Source organism: Suricata suricatta, chromosome 12 (genome assembly GCF_006229205.1).
Source record: "Suricata suricatta isolate VVHF042 chromosome 12, meerkat_22Aug2017_6uvM2_HiC, whole genome shotgun sequence".
NCBI classification, from domain to species: domain Eukaryota; kingdom Metazoa; phylum Chordata; class Mammalia; order Carnivora; family Herpestidae; genus Suricata; species Suricata suricatta.
In genome coordinates, this window is record NC_043711.1 from 9,500,791 (window position 1) to 9,509,974 (window position 9,184).

Consider the following 9,184-nt stretch of genomic DNA (forward strand, 5'->3'; position numbering starts at 1 on the left):
GGGCATGGTCCGCAAGGCCGAGCGTCTCCCCAGAGCTGTCTTCCTCGACCGCACCAGGCGTCTCAGTCCTTTCGGGCTGTTATAACGGTTACAACAGACTGGGTGGCTGATAAACCAAAGACTTGTATTTCTAGGTTCTGGAATCTGCAAGTCCGAGACCAAGGTGCTGGCAGATTTGGTGTTTGGTGGGGACCTGCTTCCTAGCTCGTGGATGGCTGTGTTCTCAATGTGTCCTCATATGGTGGAAGGGACAAGAGAGAACTCTGGGGTCTCTTTTATGAGGCCAGTGAGCCCATTCATGAGGACTCCATCCTCATGACTTAATCACCCCCAAAGACCACCCACCCCTCCAATTGTCTCCATACTGAGGATTCGGTTCCAACACCTGAATTTGGAGGAAGACAAACATTGTCTATAGCAGCTGGCCACCTAGATGTTTTGTCCCCGTGTGACAAGGGCCACCAGCTTCCCGGCCTGTGGGATGTGAGTCCTCACCAGCTGCCCATTTGCTAAATGATGCCAAGTGTTTCAGATCCTGTGTCCAAATTGTTAGCTACAATAGCATTTTGGCTGCAGGATCAGAAATCCAACATTACAGTGGCTCAAACAAGAGATAACTTTTTAAAAGTTTATTTGTTTAAGTAATCTCTACACCCACCGTGGGGTTTGAACTCATGACCGTGAGATCAAGAGTTGTGTGCTCTCCCATCCTAGCCAGCCAGGTGTCCCGAGAGATAACGTTATTTACTACTTACTTGAGAGTCTGGTTGTAAATGGTCCAGGGCTGGGTGTTGTCTATATTGTGGTGAGGATGTGGGCTCTTTCTGCCTTCTGATCTGTCACCTCTAGGGTGGGCCAAGATGACTTCCCAACATGTCCCCTTTCCAGCCAGAGGGAGGAGAAGGGGGGAGGGGTTCTGCCCCTTCCCTTCAAGGGCAGAGCCCAGAAGGTGCACGTGTGGCCACTGTTTACCTTCCATTGGTCAGAACAAAGTCACATGGGATAGCCTCAAAGAAGGCTGGGAAATGAAGTCCTTTTCCTGGGTAGCCAAGTACCCAGCTTAAACATGGAGGTGCTTTGGGGCGCCTGGGTGGCTCAGTTTGTTAAGCATCTGACTCCTGCTTTTGGCTCAGGTCATGATCTCGGGGTTTGTGAGTTCAAGCCCCACAAGGGTCTATGTGCTGACAGTGCGGAACTTGCTTGGGATTCTCTCTCCTCTCTTTCTCTGCCCCTCCCCTGCTTGCACCCTCTCTCTAAAAATATATACATAAACTAAAAAAAGTTTTACATGGAGGTTCTTTATTAATACAAAAGGCAAGGAGAATGGAGGGGAGAATGGGGTGTGACCGCCTAATGAGTACAGAGTTCCCACTGAGAGTGATGAAATCATTCTGAAGTAGATAGTGGTGATGCTTATACTTTGAGAAGTAAGCGAAATGATTCAGCTTCAGGAATTCCAAGTAAAAGTTGTGCTAACTAACAACAGGTTTACAATGTATTAGAAATATGTAGAACCCCCCCCCCCCGCATGGAGTCCCAAATACTTAGACACTTCACTACCTGGTTCTTCTTTCTCTCTCCATTTCACGGGCTTATTTTTGCAGGCTTTGTAATGAGCATGAGCCAAAGAAAAAAGGGAGGAGAGACTGAAAGTCTTTGGATCACCTTGGGGTTGTACATTTGTCCCAATCAGACTTTTTGCCTTACATGGGCAGAGGTGATGTCCAGGTAAGGCTGTAACCTCTGGAGTACTCAGCCAATGGGGAGCCAGGGGAGGGCCCTGCCTCCCGGTAAGGCTGTAACCTCCTAGTACTCAGCCAATGGGGAGCCAGGGGGGCACTTGCAGGCTAGGAGATAAACTGCCTGCTGTAACTGCCCAGACTGCCTGTCCATCAGACACCTGCTCTTGTGAGAACGTTGACTAAACCCTAGCTTTGCTGTGCTCGGAGTCTCTGCGTCTCTCCTTTGATTGGGGTGGTGGACTTATTTCTCACATACACAACGTTGTGAATATACTTAACCCCACCAAGTTGTATACTTTAAAATGGTTATGATAGGGGCGCCTGGGTGGTTCGGTGGGTTAAGGGTCTGACTTCAGCTCAGGTCATGTTCTCACAGTTTGTGGGCTCGAGCCCCACGTTGGGCCCTGTGCTGATGGCTCAGAGCCTGGAGCCTGCTTCCGATTCTGTGTCTCCCTCTCTCGGCTCTTCACACTCTCTCTCTCAAAAATAAATAAACCTTCAAATTTTAAAAAATAAATGGTTATAAGAATAAACTTTAGGTTGTGTTATATCTTATCACAATAAAAAAGAATTTACTTACAAAAAAAGACAAGGAAAGGGATATTGGGAGGTAGAAGCAGGAGCCTGAGGGAAGAGAGAGCAAGCCATGCACATGCCAGGGGCACAGATTATTTCCTGGAGGGAGGAAAGGCATATGCAAAGTCCCTGTGGCTGGAAGTTGATGTGTTTGAGACCATTGAGGAGGCTGGAGAGAGGGTGACAGTGGTAAGAGATGAGGGCAGGAAGGTGACAGGGGCTATAAACTGTGGGGAGGGGAGCCCAGAGGTTTTTTTTGGAGTGATGAGAAGCCGATGGAAAGTTCTGGTCATGAAAGTGTCCAGGTCCAACTCACGTTTTAAAGCAATCACTCAAGCTGCTATACCTTCAGGTGCTCTCAGCATGCTACAGGGGCTGGAATTCAGGTTTCCCCAAGCCTGGCCTTCTGGGGGATAGCCCAGGCCTCCCACACTCCCACCTGGCCCCCCTCATCCATTCTCCCTTCCCCTCCACGGGCTTTCTGCTTCTCGGTTGGCTGGAAGGAGCAGAGGGCAGAAGCTTCGGTTGTGGAGTCAGGGTGGGAACCTCAGCTCCGGCACTGAAAAGTTCTGTGATCCTATGCTGCAGACCGAATGTGTCCTTCCAACGTCACATGTTGAAGCCACATCCTTGATGGGATTGAGCCTTTATATGAGGTCATGGGGGGGGGCATCATCCAGTAGGATTAGTGTCCCTTGATTTTTTTTTTTTTTTAATTTTTGAGACAGAGAAACAGAGCACGAGCGGGGGAGGGGCAGAGAGAGAGGAAGATGCAGAATCTGAAACAGGCTCCAGGCTCTGAGCTGTCAGCACAGAACCCGATGCAGTGCTTGAACCCATGGACCATGAGATCATGATCTGAGCCAAAGTTGGACGCTTAACCGACTGAGCCACCCAGGTGCCCTGGATTAACATCCTTTAAAGAAGAGACTGGAGAGGGTGTGCATTCTCTTTCTCTCTCTCTCTCTGTTCCTGCCACCTGAGGTCCAGTGAGGAGGTAGCCATCTTCAAACCAGGAAGGTCATTGTCACCAGAGCCCAGACCAGCTGACGACTTGATCTTGGACTTCCAGTTTCAAGAAACACGCTCGTGCGCACACATACACACACACACAGAGTCTCTAGTAGTTTGTTACAGCAGCCCAAGCAGACAAACGTAGCTTGCTTGAGTGACTTAACCTCTCCATCACAAACATGGGCTTATTAATACACCATTGACTATTTCGAGGCTCCAGAAGCAAAGAAAACATGGGAACAGTGCCTGACGCCTACACGGCTCTCAGCAAATGCCAGAGTATCCGTCAGGAGAGGCTTGATGAAGCCAACACTGTGGGTGCCCGTGACACTGGACTTCCGGTACTGCCAGCACTGGCATCTCTCTATCTGCTCGGGAGAAAGGCCTGGAAGCGGGTGCCCCCAAGAGCAGCCTCGGCAAATGAAAGACAAGGGTCAGAGGATAAACACCCCAGATTCCTCCTGCCTTGAGTGGACCAGCGCCGAGGTGCATTCTTGCAAGGTGTGCAAGGCCCCAAGACCATCCTCGCGTCTACACCAACAGCAAGCGAGGAGTCCCTAAGACCGCCCCAGTTTCTATACTCCCCTAGGACTCACCGATAGCTCTCACATGCGAAATGTTACTGTTTACCCAGGGAAGGCGTACAGATTAAAATCAACCAAGGGAAGAGGCGCGTGGGGCAGGATGCAGGGGACACGAGGCACGAGCTTCCAGCCGTCCCCTCCCAGGGGGCTGGTGCGGACGGCGCCAGCTTCTCCCAGCAGCGGTGTGTGGCCAAACTCCGGTGCTCACCCCAGCCGTGGTGTCCGGAGTTTTTACTGGGTCTGTGTCACACGGACATGGCTGACCATCCGTGGGGCTGACCTCAGTCTCCAGCCCCTCCAGAGGTCGGGCTGACACTGGGTGGCCCAAGCCCCCCACCCCCACCCCAAAAATCACACCGTTACTACCTAGTGTGACCAAAGGCCCCCGCCGTCAATCATATTGATAGAACAGCCTGTCTGGCCCAAGGTCCCAGGTAACGAAAGCCACTCTAACCGAGCAAGACATTCCAGGGCTTAGAGGTCACCTCTCAGGGGCAAAGGACAAAGACTAGACCTCTCTGGGGGGTGAGGTTAATCCTTTACCGCACATTTCTACGGTGTCTCCCAGAATTCTCCTGTGGGATTGAGCCTCAGTTGCCACCACAACAAAGCATCCGTTCCTGGCTCCCTCATTTCCTCGCTTTCCTTCCTGGGGTCACTTCCCAAGAAAATGATTTGCCCTTGCAACCTTGCTTCTAGGTGGACCCACTGTTGCAGGCTGAATGACGGCTCCCCAAAGATATTAGTTCCTGCGCTCTGGGACCTGTGAATGTGACCTTCTGTGGCAATAGAGATTTTATAGATGGGATTAAGTTAAGGCTCTTGAAATAGGAGATCATCCTGGATTATCTGGGGGGGAGGGGCTAAATGCAATCCTGAGTGTCCTTATAAAATGGAAGCAGGAGGAGGAGGTTAGAAGATGCTACAGGCTAGCCTGAAGATGGAGGACGGGGACCCTGAGCCGACGGACATGGCACTGCCGCTCTCGCAGCTGGAAAAGTCGAGAAAACAGACTCTTCCCTACAGACTCCCAAAGGGGCAGGGTCCCGCTGACTCCTTACCTCCGGTCTAGTGAAACGAATTTCAGACTTCTGACCTCCAGAACCGTAAGGAAAGAAAAGTTTGTGGGCATTTGTTACAGCGGTTGTAGAATACTGACACACCGACCGAGACACGAGGTCATGGTGGGAAACCCCAACGTCTCAGTGACTTAGCAGTTGGTTTCTGGCTCAGGTTACATGACTTTTGGAACTACCTGGGGCCTCTCTTTGGATCATCCGCAGGGCAGGATCCAGGCTGACAAGGCAGTAACTATCTGGAACGTTCTCAGTCACCGCAGCAAAGAAAGCAGAGGGTCCCGCATCAGCGGTTAAATACGTTGACCTGGCAATGATGTCATCGCTTCTGCTTGCAGCGGATTGGCCAGCCCTCATCACATGGCTCTAGCCAACCACAGCGGAGCCCGGAAGTGCCACCCATCACACGCCCCGAAGGTGGCGAGCCGGGAAACATCAGTGATCCCGAGAGCTGGATCTTGCTAGAGTAACGGGATGCTACGATAGATGTTTTCATTCAGACCCAAATAAGTGGACACAGTGGCCAGTGAGAGGCGCCAGACCACAGTGAAGATTTCCAACATCAACGGCTCACAGCGGGTTTCATAACTCAGCTTGACTGGGCTCTGAAGGGCTTGGGGAAGGCGGGTTTGGAGAGGGTTTGATGGGGAGTTCTTCGAAGGAGGCTGTGCTGTAAGCTGCGTGCTTGCCACCTCCGGAGAAAAGGGACAGAGCAGGGTGCCGCCCCCCTTCAAGCCAGGAAAGGAAGCACGTCCTTGAGAATCTGTTGTGGGTCCCCTGAACTTTGGGGACCCCGTGACCTGTGAGAGGCAGAGGAAAGGGGCTGGCGACTGCAATGGTAGATCACAATACAGGGTATTTCCAGGAGGGCTTCCTGGAGGAGGTGCTGGGACTCTGACCACAAGCATATGACTGGTTTCGAGGGGTCGACGGGGAGAGTGTCAGGCTGAGCAGAGAGCAGGACCTAAAGGAGTAGCAGGGGTGGGGTGGGAGTGTTCCCTGAAAGCGTAGAGGGCATCAGCTGATAGCAGAACCAGTCCCACCAGGACCATCTGACTGGGTGTCCTGGGGCACTCAAAACAAAGGACCACAAACTTCAACTACACAATAGGAATTTATCCCCTCCAAGCTCTGGAGGCCAGAATGTGAAATCCAGGTGTGGTCTGGGCCAGCCGCCCCTGAGAGGTCCAGGGCAGAACCTTCCCCTTTCCCGGCTTCTTCCAGGTCCAGGGACCCCAGGCACGCCCCACCCCTTCACCTGCCACCCCCACCCCCACCCGGGCTTGTGGCCGCTCTGCATGTTAAACTCTGCCTGTCTGCACAAGGTCTTCTCCTGCGGTGTCTGTGTTCTCACTTCTGTCCCTTACGGGGATCCCTGTCCCTGGACTTAGGCTCACCCAGACAATCCAGGATGGTCTCATCCCACAATTCATAACTTTTTAAAGTTCATTTAAAGGCCCTCTGTACCCAACATGGGCCTCAAACTCACAACCCTGAGACCAAGAGACACATGCTCTATCGACCCCCTCCCCCCGCCCCCAGGGTTCTTAATCAGATCTGCAAAGGCTTTTTACCAAAAGGTCACAGTCAGAGATCCCAGGGGTGAGGATGTGGCGCACATCCTTTGGGGGAACCACCACTTGACACCCCCCAACACTCCCCTTACCTCCCTGAGCTCAGATCCTGAGTGTTGTCCAGCCATCGACCTTGGGCTTCTCTGTGTCCTTCCGTGGAGAGTCCACTTTTAGTAAGAATACTGCTGAGTCCGTGGAGCTAAAACCTCCCCCTACTCCCGAAGTTTTCCCCTAGTAATTTTCCATCCACTCCCCGCTACCCTGCTCCTCGGCTGTAAATCAGAACTGAGCCTGGTTCTACACTGAGGTAGCTTTCCCCCTATCGCCATAGCTTTTTTAAAAAACAAAATTTATCTTCATCGCTTTAACATTTGTCCAGCTCTGGTTTTAAGTGTGACAGGAAAGGCTCGGAAGCAAGGAGGAGGGATGGGCCCCTGCGCCACTCGGGGCCCCCAGAACGAGGAGGAGAATAGTTAAGTCTAAACCACGATCCGAGCTTGGATCTGGACATTCTTGTTCCGAATCGTGCCCAGCCTGCCTTCTGACCTAAGGTGACCACAAGGGCATCTGTGAGATGCGTGGGAGAGTCAGGAAGCTAAGAGCTTATCTAGGGGGCCCTGCCTGCCCTCCATTCATTAACAAACACTTACTGAGCAAGTGCTGTGTGCCAGGGGATGGGGGACACTGTGGGGTCAGCAGGGAACAGCTGAAGCCAGGAACCTCCCTGGTGAGCTGACATTTGGGTGGGGGAGCCAGATAAGAGCCAGACAAACAAGGGGCGCCTGGGTGGCTCAGTCAGTTAAGCCTCCGACTTCGGCTCAGGTCAGATCTCATGTTCGTGGGCTCGAGCCCCGCGTCAGGCTCTGTGCTGACAGCTAGCTCACAGCCTGGAGCCTGCTTCCGGTTCTGTGTCTCCTCTCTCTACCCCTCCCCCTCTCATGCTCTGTCTCTCTCTGTATCAAAAATAAATAAAACATTTAAAAAATTAAAAAAAAAGAGCCAGACAAAAGAGTAAATATCCTTGGTGCAACCCAGTGAATGCAAATAAATAGAGCAGTAATACGGATTTGCTGTGGTTGTACAGGGGGAGGAAAGGGGAGGGTATCGGAGAGGGGCTTCCTGGGGAAGGGACGTGTGAGGGGAGATCTGGAGGCGGGGAGGGAGGAGGCTTGCAGATATTTGGGAGGAGACAATCCAGGTGGAGGAAACAGCCTGTGCAAAGGCCCTGAGGCAGCAATGTGCCTAGGGAGTCTGGAGAACCGTGAGAAGGCCCGTGTAGTGGGAGGGGAAGGAATCAGGGAGCCAAGGGCAGGGAGGTGATGGGGGTGGGCAGGGCCTTGTGGCCTCAGGGAGGACTTGGGTTTTGCTCTGAGTGAGGAAGTCGGTAGACACTATGGCAGCCCCCCGCCCCGCAAGATGTTTATGTCCTAATCCCTAGAATTTGTGAATACATGACCTCACATTGCAAAAGGGACTTGGCAGACGGAATGACGTTAAGGGTCCTCACACAGGGCAAGCATCCAGAGTATGGGGTGGGTCCATCTGTAACACGAATCCTGAAGGGCAGAAGGGTGAGGCGGCAAGGGGGTCAGGGAGACGCCACGCGACAAGGACTCTCCTGGCTGGTTTTGAAGATGGTGGGAGAGGCCACAAGCCCATGACAGCCCAAGGGGGAACCCCACCCACAACCGCAAGGAACTAAATTCTACCAGCACCCGAAGGAGCTAAGGGCTCCTTCCCCAGAGCATCGCAGTCCGCGCACATCTTACCCCAGTGACACCTAAGCCGGACCTCTGACCTCCAGGGCCTGAGCTGACACGTGTGAGCTGTTTGCGCAGCTAACTTTTGTGGGAATTCGTGACGGCGGCAACAGGAAACTCAGCCCAGGTGGGAGTTCTGAGCGGAAGAGGAACACACGGGGCTCGGGCGCTCACCTGCGCCCCCTGGGGGCGGAGGCGGGAATAGACCTCAAGGCGAGCCTAGAGCCTAGGACCTGGTGGGACACACTGCAGGTGCCTGCAGGTGGGGATGCTGGGATGGACCAGGTGGGGCCGTGGGGGTGGGGAGAAGTCCAAGGTTTGGATGTGAGTGGAGAGAGAGAGAGAGAGAGAGAGAGAGAGAGAGAGAGAGAGAGAAAGGAAGCAAGTCAAGGATGTCGCGAGACTTCTGACTTTGGTACCTAGAGCCCCCAGTCCTCTCCAGCCCCCTGCCTCCCTCCTGTGTCCCCTCAGACGGTTCCGGTGGAGGCCTCGTGCTGCCCTCTCCTCTTGGGCCTTGGCCGTGCCCTGCGGCCTCTCACTCATGGCATTTGTCCTCTCTGTTCTCAAGACAGGAAGTCAGATGAGGCTGGAGAGGGGCTGAGAGCCGCCAGGGCCCTGACCCCCTAAAGAGCTCCTCCCTCCCATCCGAGCCCAGACTAACCGGCTCCCATTTTGCCCCTGGTCTGCGCATCTCTCCCTCTGTCTCGCTCTGGAATTTCCGTCCTCTGTGTCATAACCAAATTATCCCATCTCTGCCTCTCGCCAGGGACCGCCTGCTCAGCGCCAAGTGGGCTGAAGGGCCAGGGTCACAGCAGGAGCGATTAAACCATCAATCACCCGCCAATGCTGGCTCCCCCT

General features: G+C 53.4%; 1 long non-coding RNA gene across 1 annotated transcript in view; it reads right to left on the minus strand.

The window, feature by feature from the left end:
• The window catches only part of LOC115274143, a 19,393-nt gene extending 13,203 nt beyond the window's left edge, over positions 1 to 6,190 (minus strand). The window contains exon 1 of the long non-coding RNA XR_003901110.1: positions 4,978 to 6,190. This is a non-coding gene — a long non-coding RNA (uncharacterized LOC115274143). The remainder of the gene's footprint in view (positions 1 to 4,977) is intronic.
• Between the last annotated feature and the right edge of the window lie 2,994 nt (positions 6,191 to 9,184).